The sequence below is a fragment of the Amblyraja radiata genome, chromosome 4 (genome assembly GCF_010909765.2).
Source record: "Amblyraja radiata isolate CabotCenter1 chromosome 4, sAmbRad1.1.pri, whole genome shotgun sequence".
Lineage (NCBI taxonomy): Eukaryota > Metazoa > Chordata > Chondrichthyes > Rajiformes > Rajidae > Amblyraja > Amblyraja radiata.
In genome coordinates, this window is record NC_045959.1 from 42,835,704 (window position 1) to 42,855,672 (window position 19,969).

A 19,969-nucleotide genomic window follows, 5' to 3' on the forward strand; every position below is an offset into this window, starting at 1 on the left:
CCTTAAGTACTCTGGAATGCAGCCTATCTGGCCCTGGGGATTGATCGGCCTTTAATCCATTCAATTTACCTAACACCACTTCCCGGCTAACCTGGATTTCACTCAGTTCCTCCATCTCATTTGACCCCCGGTCCCCTGCTATTTCCGGCAGATTATTTATGTCTTCCTTAGTGAAGACAGAACCAAAGTAGTTATTCAATTGGTCTGCCATGTCCTTGTTCCCCATGATCAATTCACCTGTTTCTGACTGCAAGGGACCTACATTTGTTTTAACTAATCTTTTTCTCTTCACATATCTATAAAAGCTTTTGCAGTCAGTTTTTATGTTCCCTGCCAGTTTTCTTTCATAATCTATTTTTCCTTTCCTAATTAAGCCCTTTGTCCTCCTCTGCTGGACTCTGAATTTCTCCAAGTTCTCTGGTAGGCTGCTTTTTCTGGCTAATTTGTACGCTTCATCTTTTGTTTTGATACTATCCCTGATTTCCCTTGTTATTCACGGATGCACTACCTTCCCTGATTTATTTTTTTGCCAAACTGGGATGAACAATTGTTGTAGTTCATTAATGCAGTCTTTAAATGCCTTCCATTGCATATCCACCGTCAACCCATTAAGAATCAATTGCCAGTCTATCTTGGCCAATTCACGTCTCATACCCTCAAAGTTACCTTTCTTTAAGTTCAGGACCCTTGTTTCTGAATTAACAATGTCACTCTCCATCCTAATGAAGAACTCAACCATATTATGGTCACTCTTGCCCAAGGGGCCACGCACAACAAGACTGCTAACTAACCCTTCCTCATTACTCAATACCCAATCTAGAATAGCCTGCTCTCTCGTTGGTTCCTCTACATGTTGGTTTAGAAAACTATCCCACATACATTCCAAGAAATCCTCTTCCTCAGCACCCTTGCCAATTTGATTCACCCAATCTATATGTAGATTGAAGTCACCCATTATAACTGTTTTACCTTTGTTGCACGCATTTCTAATTTCCTGTTTGATGCCATCCCCAACTCCACTACTACTGTTAGGTGGCCTGTACACAACTCCCACTAGCGTTTTCTGCCCCTTAGTGTTTCGCAGCTCTACCCATATCGATTCCACATCCTCCAAGCTAATGTCCTTCCTTTCTATTGCGTTAATCTGCTCTCTAACCAGCAACGCTACCCCACCTCCTTTCCCTTTCTGTCTATCCCTCCTGAATATTGAATATCCCTGGATGTTCAGCTCCCAGCCTTGGTCACCCTGGAGCCATGTCTCCGTGATCCCAATTATATCATAGTCATTAATAGCTATCTGCACATTCAACTCATCCACCTTATTACGAATGTTCCTTGCATTGAGACACAAAGCCTTCAGGCTTGTTTTTACAACACTCTTACCCCTTATCCGATTATGTTGAAAAGTGGCCCTTTTTGATTTTTGCCCTGGATTTGTCTGCCTGCCACTTTTACTTTTAACCTTGCTACCTATTGCTTCTACCCTCATTTTACACCCCTCTGTCTCTCCGTTCACACATTTAAGAGACCCTTTCCCTTTAACACCATCCTCAAATATCCCATTTGACACCCAACCCCCCCTTATTCAGTTTAAAACCACCCGTGTAGCAGTGGCAAGCCTGCCTGCCAGAATGCTGGTCCCACACCTGTTAAGATGCAATCCGTCCCTTTTGTAGAGTTCCCCCTTACTCCAAAACAGATCCCAGTGATCTAAGAATCTAAATCCCTGTCCCGTGCACCAGTTCCTCAGCCACACATTCAGGTCCCGTATCTCCCTGTTCCTGCTCTCGCCAGCACAAGGAACTGGAAGCAAACCGGAGATAACAACCCTGGAGGTCTTGCTTTTCAGCATTTTTCCGAGCTCTCTAAAGTCACGCTGCAGAATATTCATCCCCTTCTTTCCCACATCGTATGTGCCGAAATGCACAACCACTTCCGGCTATTCACCTTCGCCCTTGAGGATTTTCTGCACTCTGTCCGTGACATCCTGGATCCTGGCACCAGGTAGGCAGCACACCATCCTCGAGTCCCGTCTGTTGCCGCAGAAACCCCTGTCCGTACCTCTCACAATGGAGTCTCCCACTACAATGGCGTTGCCCGACTTTGGCCTATTCGCATCGCAAGCCAGTCCGCCGCTCAGTGTATAAACGTCTTCTGTTCCGACAGCTTCTAAGTGGGTGAACCTGTTCACAACACCCGGGGACGTTTGCATTCCATGCTTCCCTCCCCTTCTCACTGTCTCCCACCTTCCAGTACCTTAGGTGTAACAATCTTACTGTGGGACTTGTCGAGGAACGACTCAATTTCTCGGACAAACCTGAGGTCATCCACTTGCTTCTGCAGTTCCCCAACACGGTTCTTCAGGAGCTCTACCTGGATGCACTTGCCACATTTGTAGCAGCCAGAGGCACCAGCAGTGTCCTTGACCTCCCACATACGGCAAGCATCACACTGAATCAGCTTGCCTGACATCTCCTTCTTTCGTCTCTCCCTCTGCAGTGTTTTGCGTAGCCTCCTCTCCTCAGCCTCCTCTCCAAAGACTCTCGAGCCAAAGACTCACACTTTACTCACAGGGACTCTCGAGCCAAAGACTCACACTTTACTCACAGGGCACTTTACTCACAGGGCACTTTACTCACAGGGCACTTCCCTCACTGCTGCTCCCTAAGAGCAGTCTTGCTTATATTGACTGATAAATTGCCTAATTTACACACCAAATTCCTCAGTTTTCAACTGTTTTCCCTGCACTGACTCACTTCTCTCCTCCCACTTGGGCTAGAGCCAATCAGTGTTTTCTCTTAGCTTCTCCTGCTGTTGCTTCCAAATCTACAGCAGCTCTGAGTAAAGTCTGCCTGTGTTTGCCTCTCCTTTTCCTGTTACCGTGCTGCATCTCTAAAGTTTAAAGTCCTGCTCTGATATAAATATTATTCCTCACCTTTTGCCCACAGATGTATGAAACCACTGGCTCTTGAGGCAATGTATTTTCGAATGGGGGACAGGGTGGAGAAATTTAAAGAAATTGTCTCCATCCCATAGGTGTACCTTCAGCTACCAAGGGTATTGTGACATCAAAGTCTTAGGTCCTGGAATTGTTTTCGTAAACCACTCTTTTCTTTATCTTTATCCACCTTTAAACCCCTTCTTTGAAACAACCTTCTTAACCAGGCTTGATAAAAGCCCTGTCCCACGGTACGAGTTCATTCCAAGAGTTCTCCAGAGTTTGCCCTGATTCAAATTCGGAGATTTATGGTAATGGCCACTCGTTGGTACTCGGGGCTCTCGTGGACATTTTTCACCATGTTGAAAAATCTTCACGAGTCTTCCCGTGCTTACCTGCCATTAGCGAGCCTTCCCGAGTACCTGCCGTTAGCAGTACGAGCCACTAAGAGACGTCCCCGAGCTCCGACATACCTGCTACATTCATTCTCCATGCTTACCACGAGTTTGATTTTTTTTAAACTCGGGAGAGCTCTTGGAATGAACTCGTACCGTGGGACAGGGCTTTTAGATGAGAACGAATGTCTTTACTGAGACATTTTGTTTGACTATCCTCCTCTGAAATGCTTTGCGACATTGAAGGTGATAAGTAATACAAGTTCTGTTGTGGCTGCTGCTTTGGCAACCCATTGGCAGTGAGAGCAAGCTGTTATTCTTGGAGAGATTAATGTCATAATGATGTCTGCATAAAGCATCACCCCCGAGCTGCCAGAGCAAAATACTGGCTTGCTTGTGTGGGAATGAGTGAAGAGGAGTTGGGAGGCAATATGTAAAATCTACTTGGCTCTCATCTGTAATTTTGGGAGGTCAGTCTCTTAATGCTTTTCATCTCGTGAGCTATATCTATTTATGTTTGGCTCTTCCTCCCAGAAGAGCTCTGAGTTTTTTTTTTAATTTCTGAGTTTTGTCCTGCCTATGTTTATTGCTTGGTTTTGGGTTTTGGCTCATCGTTCAAGCAGTAAAGCCATTTAGATATGAGGTAAGCCGAGGGGGCATCTGGGCAATGACATACATGTGTTGAACTTCTAGTTCATCCCAGGCACTGTCATGTGAATGCATAATATAGCTAGATTGTATTACAGTACTCTTAAATCTGAATCCCTTTGAAGATGTGAGTATTTTCAGATGTGTGTCTCATAGATGTGCACGGGTAGCAATCTAAAATATTGAGCGAGAGCTTCATGATGGCCAGCTATAAATGTGCACCGGCCTGTCTGGAAACACTTTGTTCCATGAATATGTGGGCTGTGTACCTGTAAATGAAACAATCCGGGAGACTCACAAAGTCTCTATTCAGCATGCCTCACCCTTCAACTCCTGAAGGAACACATCAGATCAGTCTGAAGAAGGGTCTCGACCCAAAACGTCACCCATTCTTTCTCTCCAGTGATGCTGCCTGGCCCGCTGAGTTACTCCAGCATTTTGTGTCTATCTTCGGTTTAAACCAGCATCTGCAGTTCCTTCCTAAACATCGGATTTTATTTTGCTTCCTCTCACTCACATCAGCAAACACTGTCTATGTAGCCGTTGACCCTAATAGAAACTTTTATTTCAGCTCAAGCAGCTTTTTATAAATTTGGTAAAAACTGTCAAAATATGTTCTGATATTTTTGAAAAGAAGCAAGGTTTCTATACCTATGTTCAGGTGGCCATCTTGAACTGGGCCTTTAATTACCTTCACCTGGATTGTCTCTCTGATCAGCTCCCAACCTCAGGCACAAAATGGACCAGGATAAATCCGATTATCTACAATGTGCCAACTGTTAAGTTTCCATGCTGCTGGAAGTTGTGGAAAACTGTGGAAAAGCTTGCCTCACATTGGCTCCGGATTATTAGCTGAGGAAATACAAAACCTCACTCTACATGGAACAGTGTCTAAAACCAAATTGGAAAACTACAAAATGTATACAAAACTGAATTCATTCCATGGTCCTAAAAAATAAAAGATATTTGCACACTTAAGAGTTTCAATGTGTCTGAATAAACCTTTCAAGTTTTACTTTAATGTCACGGGGAGGGAGATTTTAACTCTATCCACCTGGCAGAAACGAGGCTGGTGGGCAGTTAAAATGCCCCAGGTTACATACCTGCCAGAAAGCCATCTGGTTCCCACTGTACCTAATTTTAATGGGTGCTTCTGGATGGGCAGCCACATCGAATTAAAGATCGCAGACCACATATGTTTATCAGGTACAAAGAAATCATACATCCCCAAGAGCGATTCTAACCTCACCGTGAGCAACACAGCTGCAATAAGCTTCTCATCATGTGAAGGCCAATGCGAAGGGGAGCAGAAATCTGAAGGGGCCCAGCAAGTATGTTTTTTTTTAACACTCTGGCCCAAGGTGGAACAGGTATTCTCTCTGCTGCTTCACCAGATCTTCCCCTTCCCACTGCAAGACCATTGCGGTGCCTCAGCTTCTCCCTTTCCGCACTTACCTTTGTGTGGATAGATGCCCTCATCTGCCAAAGGCCCACATTCATCTTCCAACTGTGAAGAGTGGGAAGCGACTGCACATGTGATGAAGAAGCGTGACAGCTAAATTGCCCTGGTCTTATACCGCTGGCACAATGCAGAAACTTCACTGAAACCAGCATTTTCCTAGCTGAAATTGTGATTATGTTTTATTTATGAATGGCTTTGTGTTTTTACGTGCAATTTGCTCTTGGTCTTAAATTGACTACATTGAAAAGGCCATTGCAATGTTTCAGAATCAGTGGTTTAGTACTGAGAGATGTATAAAACATGGGAGATAGATAGGGTGCATTCATTGAGTCTGGGTAAGGAATCAAGAACCAAATAAGGTAGGTTTAAAGTGAGAGGGACAAGATTAAATAGGAACTTGAGGGGAAGCTTTATCACTCAGATCAAGCTGTTAGCGGAAGTAGTTGGGACAGGTGCTATAACAGGATTTAATGGACACTTGGACAGGTAGATGGATAGGAATGTTTTAGAGAGATATGGGCCAACCACAATGCAAATGGGGCCAGCTTAGATGGGGCAACTAAGGCCAAGGATAAATTGAGATTGTATGCCTCTAAAATCATATGCCGGATGCCACTCTTCATGACAGCACTTGTTGAAATAACCATGGCATTACCCTTGAAGAGAAACAAAATCCATAGAACAGAGCAGGCAGCTTAAAACTGGATGTCCCTGGAGCACTGAGGAACAGCAGCTGCAGCATAAATGTACACCACCACAACTTAATTGCCCAGCCTATCCTTCTCCAGGAGAACATAAAAATGAGGTGCCAACCTACTGAATTTACAACACGGGACCTCATGCAAATGAAATGGCAATTTATGAGTTATGAGAAGCATTGACAGGGTGAACTGTCAGAACCTTTTTACCAGGGTGAAAATGTGAAAGACTAGATGGATAGCTTTAAGGTGACAGGGGCAAAGTTTAAAGGAGTTTAAAACTCCGCATTCTAGTTTTTTACACAGAGGGTGCTGAGTGCTTGGAATGCGCTGCTTCGGGGTGGTCATAAGTGAAAGGAGTAGAATTAGGCCATTCGGCCCATCAAGTCTACTCCGTCATTCAATCATGGGTGATCTATCTCTCCCTCCTAATCCCATTTTCCTGCCTTCTCCCATAACCTCTGACACCAGTACTAATCAAGAATCTATCTATCTCTGCCTTAAATATATCCACTGATTTGGCCTCCACAGCCTTCTGTGGCAAAATTCCACAGATTCGCCACCGGCTGACTAAAGAAATTTCTCCTCATCTCCTTCCGAAAAGAACATCCTTTAATTCTACGGCTTTAACCTCTAGACCTAGATTCTCCCACTAGTGGAAAAACACCCTCTCCACATCCACTCTATCCAAGTGGTGATGATAGTGGCATTTAAGAGGATTTTGGATGGACACATGGGTATGTGGGGAATGGAGGAATATAGATTATGTGCAGGCAGATACGAGTAGGTCTTGGCATTATATTTGGCACGGACATTGTGGGCCGAAGGGCTTGCTACTGTACTGTACTGTTCAGTGTTCTCAGTCCAGCAGAATCTCCCTCCCACTGCTGGCGTGAAAAAAGGGGCCAGTCCCACTTGGCGATATTTTCGGCGACTGTCGGCGTCATTGACTGACGTATCAGGGTCGCCGAAAGATTTTGAACATTTCAAAATCCAGTGGCGACACAAAAAAAATGTTGCGACACTTATGGAGATACCGCACGTCAATACGCCTTAAGGCTCTGTTTGCATTACAGGTGAGGTAGGTGCCCTGAAAATGGAACCTCATCCCATCCACACACAGCAGCTGCTGCCTGTTTGGCAATGCTGTGCCACACGCAGAACACTTTGACACCAAGCACCCTGGGGAGTCCAGCTGTCTTGTCCCAGTACAACAGCTGTTGGGGCTGAAGCTAAAAGTGTCAGAACTCAGCTGCTCCATCACATGTCAGGCACTGTCTACTCCCAGTTTAACGTCATATTGACATTGTGTGGCAGCCTGGGTGGACGCGGAGCTGTAAAATTCCAGGACTGTCATTTTAATTGCCGCAGATTGAATAGTCATGACAGTGGACTGCAGAGCCTTGTCATGAAGCCAGCGCCATTCTCGGAGAGGTACAGCCAATCATTGCAGCAGTGCTGAGGTTGATCCCTGTTTGACCTTAGAGTTTAGAGAGATGCAACACGGAAACAGGCCCTTTGTCCCACCGAGACCGCGCCGGCCAGCGATCCCCGGATACTAGCATTATCCTACACAAAAGGGACAATTTACAGTCTTTACTGAAGCCAATTAACCTACAAACCTGTACTTCTTTGGAGTGTGGGAGGAAACCGCAGCACCTGGGGAAAACCCACGGGATCACGGGGAGAACGTACAAACTCCGTACAGACAGTAGCAATGTTACAAAATTTTGAGATTTAAAAAATCAAGTCTTTAATTTATCCCATCAGATAAAGCATAAAAATAAGTTTAATTTGACACCTAATTCACTTTCATATCTTCAGTATTAAAAACGTTATGGCCATTTTCATACTCGGAAATTGGCATCTTGTTCCCTATTGCTTTTTCATTGACTTAACACAAAAGCTGTGATCGAGAACATTTAAAGGCCGATAACTTTCTTAAAATTTAAGAGAACTGAAAGAAATGTTCAGTTATTATAGATTGAAGCATTCTGAAACAAATATGAAACAATCTTACTTAGATGACTTGAAATTAAAGCATATAATTAGTTAGTTACCTAATTGTAGCTAATTACAAAATTCAATTACTAGATCTAAACATCTATCCATTTCTTAAGAATAGATTAACATTTTTAAATAACCTAAGTATCCAAATAACATTCACACAATAATTCAGAATATAACATAATTTTAAAATCTCATTGTTATGGGTTTATAGGCCAAATGGAAGGAATTTAATGTTTAATACCTGTAAATTAATGGCCATTTAAATCAGCTTGCGAGTGGGTTTTACTGGAATGGGACCATTTAGAATGTTCAGATGTGGTGAATTTATACCCCCATATCTGCAGCAAATACACTGCCGGTTCTTCGTGGGGAAAAATCACCGTTTCGCAACGTAAAATGTGAATTAAATACATCTTAAGCAACACTTTTATACATAAAAATAAACTACTTTCTTTTACCTGGTCCTGCATAAAATCCGTCCCAGTTGTTGGCATTGACGGCTTCAGAAGCTGCTTTTAAAATGACTCCAGCGATTAACTTGTCGGGTGATTTTTAAAAAAAAAACACACAGAACAGCCGTAGGAACGATTCTTTAGCAAAATCTTGCACTCCAACAAATATAATTCAGGACCAGGTCGGGAAAAAAACCCCGTTTTAACCCCGCCCCCCCTCAAACGCACCAAAATCGCGCACACGGCCAGTGGCAGAATTACAGCGCCGCTGAAGGTAAGTTTTGTAACATACCTACAGACACCAACCGTAATCAGGATCGAACCCAGGTCTCGGGCATCCCAGGTTGTAAGGCAGCAACTCTACCGCTGCGCTACCGTTCCACCTTCGTGCCGACCTGTACAAAGAGGGCGCATAATAACTACTGGCCTGTCATCTTGCACCTTACTTTAGTACAGATGTATGCTGGTCAGGTTACTAGACCAGTTGCCAGAGACCAGGACTAACAGTGGAAATATGACCTCAAATCCATGCCGAGAAAATTAAATTTGATAATTCAATAAATATGGACAAAGAAATAAGTATTATTAAAGGTGGACTGGTTTAACTTAATTGCAAATGCATTTATTTCACTAATTTCTTTAAGGAAAGAAACTCTGGTGTTCTTACCCAATTTGACCAGTATATAATTTTCCACCCTCAGCAATGTGACTTATTGTTAACTGGTCTCAAAAAGTGAGTGAGCGACTCAATTGTCAAGAACGATACGATACGATAGAACTTAATTTATCCCAGGAGGGAAATTGATCTACCAATAGTCATAAAACGCGACAAAATACATGAAACATGAAATTAAAGTGACGATTGGGGGTAGGAGGGGAGTCAGTCTACCCCACGACAGAAGGGGGAGGGGTTATGCAGTTTGATATCCACAGGGGGGAAAAGGGTCTCCTCTGGTGTTCTGTGCGGCACCTTGGTGGAACCAGTCTGTTGCTGAAGGTGCTCCTCAGATTGACCAGTGTGTCATGGAGTGGGTGAGCTGTATTGTCCAAGCTGTATTGCCGCCCTCCAACACCACCTATCATCATCTGTACAAGAGCAATCAGAGGACAACATATGTTGTCCATACCCTTTATAAGTACACTCCATTATCACATTAAAGAAAGAACTACCCTGGTCTGGGTACAATGCTTATGCCACCTCTTTCATATTGCCATTGAACAAATCTCTTGTGGGGAAAATCATCCGTTTTACAAACTCATTCTGAGCAGAGTCAGAGAGGATAGGCGACAACCATCCTCCACAATAATTCTCAACACCAGTGCTCCACAAGGATGCATTCTCAGCCCCCTACAATACTCTCTGTGCACTCCTGACTCTGTAGTCAAATTCCGCTCTAACTCCATCTACAAGTTTGCAGATGGCACCACTGTGGTGGGTCGGATCTATGATGAAACGGTGTACAGGAAGGAGATAGAGAGAAACATGGTTTCATGACTAATTCTCACCCTCAATGTCAGCAAGACAAAGGAGCAAGTTCACGATTTCGGGAAGTATGGTGGAGTGCATGCTTCAATCAGCATCATTGGTGCCAAAGTGGAAATGGTTATATCTTCAAGTTCCTGGATTTAAATATTAGTGAAAATCGTTGTGAGCTTCAAGTACTTAGGCATAAATATTACCAACAATCTTTTTTAGACCAACCACATTGAAGCTACAGCCAAATAAATCTCCACAAACGCCACTATCTCCTCAGGAGACTGAGGAATTTCGGCATGTCTCCAATGACTCTTACAAACTTGTACAGTTGAACTGTCAGGTTGCTTGGCTTGGGAACAGCTCCGCCCAAGAAATTGCAGAGAAATTGCAGAGAGCTGTGTTGTACATCACATAGACCAGGCTCCCCACCAATGACTCCATCTACACTTCAGGTTGCCTCAGGAAAGCACCCAACATAATCAACATAATGATTGTGGATTTCTATTCTCAATGTCAAACAAGGCATAATGTACAACAGGGCCCTTCACAGTTTGCATGATTTTGGCTCTGCCTATTTTATTTAGTCTGAAGAAGGGTCTTGACCCAAAACGTTACCCTTCTCTCCAGAGATGCAGCCTGTCCCACCGAGTTACTTTAGCTTTTTGTGTCTATCTGCTTATTTCAAAATAATTGATTGACGTCAAAAATCTATATTACATTTTTTGAGATGTTAGGTGATATTTGTTCTTCAACAGCTGCAATTTGTTCTGATTGCTTGAGTTCTAGAATAACCTTGTCTGGAAACATTTGATTCTGTTACAGCGACAGTCCTTTGTTGCGTGTGAGGCATTGCTGATTTGATGCTTCAATGGTGAAAAAACAAACAGAGATTTTCATTATGATCTATCATACCAAAGCCCTGAACAGACATCCAGCATGGCATTCTCAGCTCTGCTGAAGGTTATTTTGACAAAGATCTGTTGCCAACATAAACCACCCAAATCATTCCTTCTTCTCCCCGCTCCGATCAGATTAAAGGTACAGAAGTTTGAATGTGCATAGCATCAGACTTGGGAACAGTTTTTTCCTCTCTGTTAGCAGACTACTGAACGGTACTACCAGAAACATAGAAACATAGAAAATAGGTGCAGGAGTAGGCCAGTCGGCCCTTCGAGCCAGCACCCCCATTCAATATGACCATGGCTGATCATCCAAAATCAGTACCCCGTTCCTGCTTTCTCCCTAACTCCCTTGATTCTGGTAGCCCTAAGAGCTATATCGAACTCTCTCTTGAATACATCCAGTGAATTGGCCTCCATTGCCTTCTGTGGCAGAGAATTCCACAGATTCACAACTCTCGGGGTGAAAAAGTTGTTCCTCATCTCAGTCCTAAATGGCCTACCCCTTATTCTGAAACTGTGAACTAGGGATCAGTCCTGATTTTTCAACCTCTCTCATTGCGGACATTGGAGTTTTTTCTCTGGAACTGTTACACCACAATATTTAGAAACTATAGTATTTTTCTCTTCCCTCTACCCTTGTGTTTGGTTCGATTGTGTTCTGTGGATTGTCACCTTGTCGTGGTGGAGAAGCTTTGTGTGGTCCTGAGATCCTGAGAGCGATGCCGTCTTCAGATATGCTTCTGGTAGGGGCACCCATGGCGGTAAGGTTGAGGGGGAGATACTGACATAGAGCAATCCAACCAAGGTATTTTGTTGGTTCACATGCTTGATCAATGGTGTTTTATCATTAATGTTTTATTATTATTAATGTTTAGTATTTTCTGAGCCATTCGTAACTGTCACTGTGTGTCATGTTGTTACTTGTGGGCGGAGCACCAAGGCAACTTCCTTGTATGTGAATACTTGGCCAATAAACTTACTTACCTACTTACTTAAGACCTCAATGGTGGAACAGGCGGGTGATGATGGCTAACTTTAGTGGACTGTCACAACGGCTGGGACGGAGGATGAAGGCTGCAGCAGAAAAAGGTCCCCAGTCGTCTTGGACTCCATGCCACTGGATCTTGACCCAGATCTGTCAAGGACCGTGGGGTGGGTGTCTGTGCACCAGTCTCCCCTCCTTAAACAAAGTGACGCACAGGCGTCCTCCCAAAAGATGACAGTCTTACTCATTTCCAGTGACCGCCGATGATGATGTGTTCACATGTACTGCTATCTGTACATGCACACAATCAAAAGCTCTTCACTATACCTGGGTACACATGACAATTATAATCATAACTTGAACCTAACCTATTAGATTAGGGAAATGCATCATTTGGATAACTGCACCATCTTTTTGTGGAAATTGAAGAAAAAGGTACAGTAAAATAAAATTGAGAATTTAGTGACAAACTACATGTTTCTTCCACACTTAACATTTAACACTTCTTAAACATTTCTTCGTAGTAATTATGAAGCAAAATATAAATATAAATAAGATTGTCATCAAAGAGCGAATATTCTCACTCAGACTTTTTTGTTGGAATAATGCATAAAAATAGTGCGTTTGTTAAAGATAATGAGTCCAGGACTCTAATCTCCACTCATGATACATCCTTTTCTAATGTCAAATAATTTAACAGAGCAGGGCGGCAGCGGTGGAGTTGTTGCCTTACAGGACCAGTAGACCCGGGTTCGATCCTGACTATGGATGCTGTCTGTAAGGATTTTGTACATTCTCCCCATGACCACGTGGGTTTTCTTCAAGATCTTCGGTTTCCTCCCACATTCCAAAGACGTACAGGTTTGTAAATTAATTGGCTTGGTGTAAATGTAAATTGTCCCTAGTGCGGGTAGGATATTGTTAATGTGTGGGGATCGCTGGTCTGTGCAGGCTCGGTGGGCCGAAGGGTCTGTTTCCAAGCTATGTCTCTAAACTAAACTAAGAGCACTTTACTGCTGTTTGCACGATCTTGGTTTTGCAATATTAATTAATTGTATGCAACAAACTTGGTCCCATTTGTGAGATGTTTCGTGATATTTACTCCTCAGCAGCTGCAATTTGCACCTGAACTTGCTCTGATTGCTTGATTCCCGGATTTACTTTGTCTAGAACAGTTTGATTCAGATGCAGCGACAGTCCTTAGTTGCGTGTGAGACATTGCTGATATGATGCTTCAACTGTGGAAATACTAATAGGGATTTTCATTTTGATCTATCATACCAAAGCCCTGAACAAACTTACCGTGTGACATTGTCACCTCTGTTGAAGGTTATTTTGACAAAGATATGGTGGATTTTTTAAATTTACAATGCCAATTTATGCGAGCAACCTTGCCACTCATGTAGAATACTTTATACAGCAAAATGCTTACAGTATAATGTTAATGGGTAGAGTGTTCATTCTTCTATTAATTAAATACTAATGTGGTAATGCTGAAACTCCCAATTCTGTCTTTTATTGGTTGGATCGTGTGGATTAACTGAATCGCTACAGGTCAGTGTTGTTTTAGAAAGTTCTTTGAACAGAAATTGGGAAAATGATTGCAATATTGTAGCTGAAGGCTGTTGTTGTATCCATCAGATATATTGACCTCTTGCGGGCTCATATTTATAGTCATAGAGTGATACGGTGTGGAAACAGGCCTTTCGGCCCAACTTGCCCACACTGGCCATCATATCCCACCTACACTAGTCCCACCTGCCTGCATTTGGTTCATATTCCTCCAAACCTGTCCTATCCTTATATGTTGGGATGGGGTGGGAGATTGCAACCTGCACGTGGTCCACCCTGTTTTGACTAATGCAATCAACCCTTCGTGCACAAACAAATAGATGTAGTGTTTTGGTGTCTACAACTTTAGGCTGTGCACACCATATGCAAGAAGAAGAAGATATGTTGGGATAGTCCCTGCCTCAACTACCTCCTTTGGCAGCTTGTTCCATACACCCACCAACCTTTGTGTGAAAATGTTACCCCTCAGATTCCTATTAAATCTTTTCCCCTCTACCTTAAACCTATGTCCTCTGGTCCTTGATTCACCTACTCTGGGATAGAGACTTTGTGCATCGACCCGATTTAGTGGTTGCCCGACACATCGACAACACACAGCAGCAAACTTTGGTGAGGCCTAAGGTTCAATTATAAAGAGTGTTATGTTTAATTTTCATGTATATGATCAACATGGCCTGGGTATTGGCAACAGCAAAATGTCAGCATTTACCCCTGTGAATGCCAGCTGTGTTGGCACTTCAGTGCATGCTGATTTGAATGTGGAAGACCCAGCCTTGCTGACAGATTTTTGTTACTGAATGTCTGCTTCAACTCTGGACTCCATCTTGAGCCCAACCGCTGAACATGAACTTGCTGGATTTTCGTAGCACTGAAGTCAGTTTCTACAGGTTAAAGCTAGGACATAATCCGCAATCTCATTCATTTCAAAAGCAATTGTATGGCTGTGGAGAAGCAAGTCAGGTTTTGTCATTGTTTGTGTTTGCAGTAATGTTTACTCTGAAAGCATCTTTAAATGATCTTTGGAGAGTTTATTTGTTAATTTTCAATGTTCATTGCTAGCAGCTATATCCATTGTTGCTCAGATTATTGTGCTGGCAATCATGATGTTTGCATTTATTTCCATGCAATTGGGTTTAATAACACTCCTTGAAATGAAATCAAATCAAACTTAAACATCTAATTATGCCATGAATAATATCACGAGAAATTATGATTTAACAAAAGTTACAAATAAATACTTACATACTGAAATTAAATAAGTATACAAAATCATATTTAATATAGTTCCATTTCAATCGGTATACACCAGTGGGCAATGTGTAAATACACTGTACTTTCTATTGAATCTGATGTAAAAATATATGGATTAGTTTTATCCCCAATTGGAGCATCCAAGCTATAGTTGACCCTGGGAAAAGCATTGAATTTCAAGATTAAGGCCAACTTTTAAAGATTGTCCTTGCGTTTTATTCTTGCTCACAAGAAAACTAAATTGGACGGGGAATGGAGGCGGCTGGAATTGAAAATGTAGATCATATGGGATAATTGGGATCTGAGAGATGAAGAGATTTCCCACAACACCATTACTAGTCATTATTTTAGTCTCATTTGCACATGGTAGTAACTTTTGAACTGGAAACGTGTGCTTTGGCATGGTATTTAAGGATAAAAATTCTTGAGTTGCATGATTGAAGATCCTTCTTTTATTCAAACTATACATGGTGGCACAGAGAATTTAAAATTCAACAGGAAAATGTACACCCTCATCAATGTCTGTCACACTGTCAGTTAAATTATATTGTGCATGTTCTGCAGGAAGCTTCCATTGCCTTCGCTGTGTCATGTTTGGCTTTTTCACATGGCCTTTGGTAATTTAAACATAAACCAATGTAACAATTCAACCCAAGTTTTTCACCAAAATCATTCTTGTTACGTTTTTGTGTTTAAATTCCCCATTTCCTAATTTAAATAAATTTGAAGCAAACTCTCTTACAGATGGAACACCTGTCAAATGCGCTCACATATTGGTTTGTCAAGTGGAATCGTAAACATTTTCCCCAAAACGACGATGCTTTAATTCAGGAATTTAATTCAACTGCTCCAATACTTTGTCGGATTACTGGTAATATTCGATGAAAATCTCCAGCTAGCACCAATGTAACACCTCCAATTAATTCATTATCATATCTATCTTGCAACGTTCAATCTGATGCTTCAGTGGCTGCGTTTATGAGCCATTGTACATTCATCCCAGACAATAAGTTTGCAGTCTTTCAAATTTTTTTCCTTTGCAGATCCATGATCAACGTTAAAATTTGGAGACTCCACATTTGTCAAATTGTGTTCAATGATAGAATGGGGAGGAGGGTTGTAGGCAGCCAAATCGGATGCTCCCTACCTCTGTGTTAAATTATCTCCATCAGCAGACAAATCATTCTCCTGGGTCCATCCTGCAGAACTGTGGATGAGGAACTACGACAAATGTCATACCACTGTATTCCATAGGGCTGCACAGTGATGCAGCGGTAAGAGTTGCTGCCTCACAGCGCCAGGGAGCTGGGTTCAATCCTGACTACAGTTCTCTGTCTGTACGTTCTCCCTGTGACTGCATGGGGTTTCTCCAGGCTTTCTTCAGGTACTCCGGTTTCCTCTCACATTTCAAAGACATGCAGGTGTTTGTTAATCGGCTTCTGTGAATTGTTACAGGAGTATCTAACCTGACATTTTCTAATGTGGGGATGTTGCATACACAAGACACAGACTCAAAAGTGATTTTTCTCTTAAATCTGAGATGATTACGTGCAGTATAATATAAATCTAATTGAAACTCTCTAATATAAATCAAATTAAAACTCTCTAATTAAAATCAAATTAAAACTCTCTAAGTGGATTCATCCAGCAACCAATACAATTGACACAAAATGCTGGAGTAACTCAGAGGGGCAGGCTACATTTCTGGATAGGTATGGATGACGTTTTGGGTCAAGAACCTTTTTCAGTCTGAGGAAGGGTCTCGACCTGAAAGTCACCCATTCCTTCTCTCCAGAGATGCTGCCTGTCCCTTTGAGTAACTCCAGCATTTTGTGTCTATATTTGGTTTCAACCAGCATGTGCAGTTCCTTCCTCCAGTACAATAGGCTTGAGGACCAATCAATCTATTGAACGGACGATGAGGACTATATAAAACATTCGGTTTCCCGGTGTTGTTGTGAATCAGTGGAGTTCATTGCCACAGACAGCTGTGCAGGATAAGTTTGGGGGCATTTTTAAAGTGGAGATTGATAGGTTCTTTATTAGTAAGGGTGTCAAAGGTTATGAGGAGAAAGCTACAGAATGAAGTTGAGAGTGAAAAATAGATCAGCCATAATTGAATGGCGGTGCTGACGCGATAGGCCGAATGATCTAATTCTGCTCCTGTGTCTTATGATCTATTAAGATCTATGTTCTAGGGGCCCCATTAATACCATCCTAAATTACAATAAACAGCACATCACTTTGTAGTGTCTTGTATTTCAGGCTCCACTGACATGCTGGATTCAAATATTCTGCAGTATAATTTGTCATTGCACTTTCCAAATACATTAGGGGGCTGGCTTCATGCTGGAATGATTTTCAATATGCATCAGTGAAAATAATCTGTAGGCTGTAAGTCTGCATCTCAGGCATCAAATGCTTTGTTACTTGGGCACAAATATCATTGCTTCAACATGAGACAGCTGTGAACCATCTTTGACCAATAAGACAGCAAATCAAACCAGTTCTCTGTTGAGAGCAGAACTGAACCCTGAACTGGCCCAGATCAAACAAGTACAATTGATAAACCAGTTTGATTGGATCCTCATTAGTTATATTACTGATGAAGTGGCAAAGAATAAAGGGATCTTTTGGTGATGCACTTATGGAGATGTGCAGCTACAGTATCTTCTTGACATGGCCCCTGCAGATGTATCGTGCTTGACTGCAGAGGTGCATTGGCCCAATGCCCACAAGCCACAGCGCTGTCTCAAAATGACTATGCAACATCAAAAAGAAAGATGAAGGGACTAAAGATTTACCTTCATGGCATTGTAATCTAGCAGCAACGGTTGGCATTGTGGCAAGTATATCCAATGGCAGAATTTTTAATGAGGATGATACCAAACCTGAAATTATTGAACATTATCCTTCCTGGGTAGTTCCACATTGCCTACAATCCTGGCAAACCTGGTAAATCTGGTATTTCTGTCACTAACCCCCCCCCCACCCCATGAGTAATGCTTTTATCATAGAGATCGCGATGGGGATATTTTGTAAATAAACATCGCTCCATGAAGTCTGACATGCTGGCATCTTTCCCATCATAATTCCAGGCCAATGCATTAACTGGGGTGCAGGAAAGGAAATCCAGCAGAGACCTAAGAGCCACAGCATGCAGGAGGAAGGAGCTGGGGACTCAGTGGTAATGGGGAACATGGTGGTGCTGGACAGTAAAGTGTTGAATTTTCCATCTTTATCCCATTTTTCTCAATTAATTTTAATTGAGATTTGGGGGAGAATCCTGTTCTTCAAATGCAAGTTGACCAATGCCTTATGCGGGAATCCTGGAATGTCTTTTCCAGGTAAACCTGACAAAGGCTGGTGTGAAGCTGCATAGATTGATGACCTGTACCTAACCTTATCTCAGTGTAACTAGATAGATTGATGCAAGTGCCCAATACCCAATATTTATTATCCAACAGCATTCTTATTATAGACACAAAAAGCTGGAGTAACTCAGTGGGACAGGCGGCATCTCTGGATCCTGTTATTTTTTTGCATTCACTGTTCGTTCATTCACTGTTATTTATCTCTCTACATCATCGTCTATATCTCTCTTAAACCACAACTTTCAGTCTGAAGAAGGGTCTTGACCCAAAACGCCACTCATTCCTTCTCTCCAGAGATGCTGCCTGTCCCGCTGAGTTACTCCAGCTTTTTGTGTCTATCTTCGGTTTAAACCAGCATCTGCAGTTCCTTCCTACAGGATTCATATTATCCCTGAGATTCCATCTCTTGTTTTCCATGCACTGCCTTTTATGCTGCTTGCCACCTGAAAGGATCTTGGCAGTCCAGGATGCATCAGTGACTGTAGCTTTTGGCTTTGGTGGAGACTTCATCCGTCTTGGAGGCACTTCTACTCATTGACTTAAAGGTAACAGACTTGTGCATCTCTTCAATATGGATAAAACTGCAACATAGTCTTCTGAATTTCATCACAAAAGCGTTGTTAATGAACGCTAGCTGGTGACAGTTAGCCAACATGCATTTAACGTCAGAAAGAGATGTTGGAGATGTGTACGCAGTTAAGACATGTGCAACGCAAGGATATCATGGGAAAGAATTGTAGCATGCTGGAATTTTACCCCTTTGAGTTGTAAGCCTCTGGAGAGTTGTTATGAGCATTGTCCAAAGGCAAGGCAAGCTTTTGAAACTTGCATTAATTGCCTTGATAACTTTCCTGAACTATAAGTGGAAGGTACTCAACCTGCAGTTGACTCCTACTCCATGCACATGCATTTCTCTGGTTTCTGTTGCGATTGTTTGCTGTGTGACACTGAACAGGAAAGGATGATCTGTGTGATTGTTACGTGATTGTCTTGCAGCCGTTGCCAGCTGAGTGGCTCCCTGCTGAATGCAATCAAAAACAGTAGGTTTCCAACTTTGAAAAGATTCAGTGCAGTTAACAAGTTCAAAGTTGCTCTCAGAATGGAAAAAAAATGTTGAGAATACTCTCCATTTTTTTTCTCTAAAAAGTATTTATATAAATTGAAAGCAAACCACCTAACAGGACTTTGAAATGATTTTGTGCAATGTAGAAGGAAGAGAATGGAGAAATCTTAACAAGAATGCGGCAATGTTGCATTGAATCCACTGTCAATTATAGAGGCTTGTAAATGTATTGAAACTGGATAAATCAGTGGAAACATGCCACCTTATTTTGAAGGTCAAGCCTTACCTGATGCAGAGATAGACACAAAATGCTGGAGTAACTCTGGTACAGGCAGCATCTCTGGAGAGAAGGAATGGGTGACGTTTCGGATCGAGACCATTCTTCAGACTGGTTAGGGATAAGGGAAACGAGAGATATAGACGGTGATGTGGAGAGATAAAGAACAATGAATGAAAGATATGCAAAAAAGTAATGTTGATAAAGGAAACAGGCCATTGTAAGCTGTTTGTAGGGTGAAAATGAGAAGCTAGTACGACTTTCGAGGGATAGAGAGAGAGGGAATGCCGGGGCTGCCTGAAGTGAGAGCTATCAATATTCATACCACTGGGCTGTAAGCTGCCCAAACGAAATATGAGATGCTGTTCTTCCAATTTGCATTTAGCCTCATTCTGACAATGGAGGAGACCGAGGACAGAAAGGTCTGTGTATGAATGGGAACGAGAATTAAAGTGTCCAGCAACC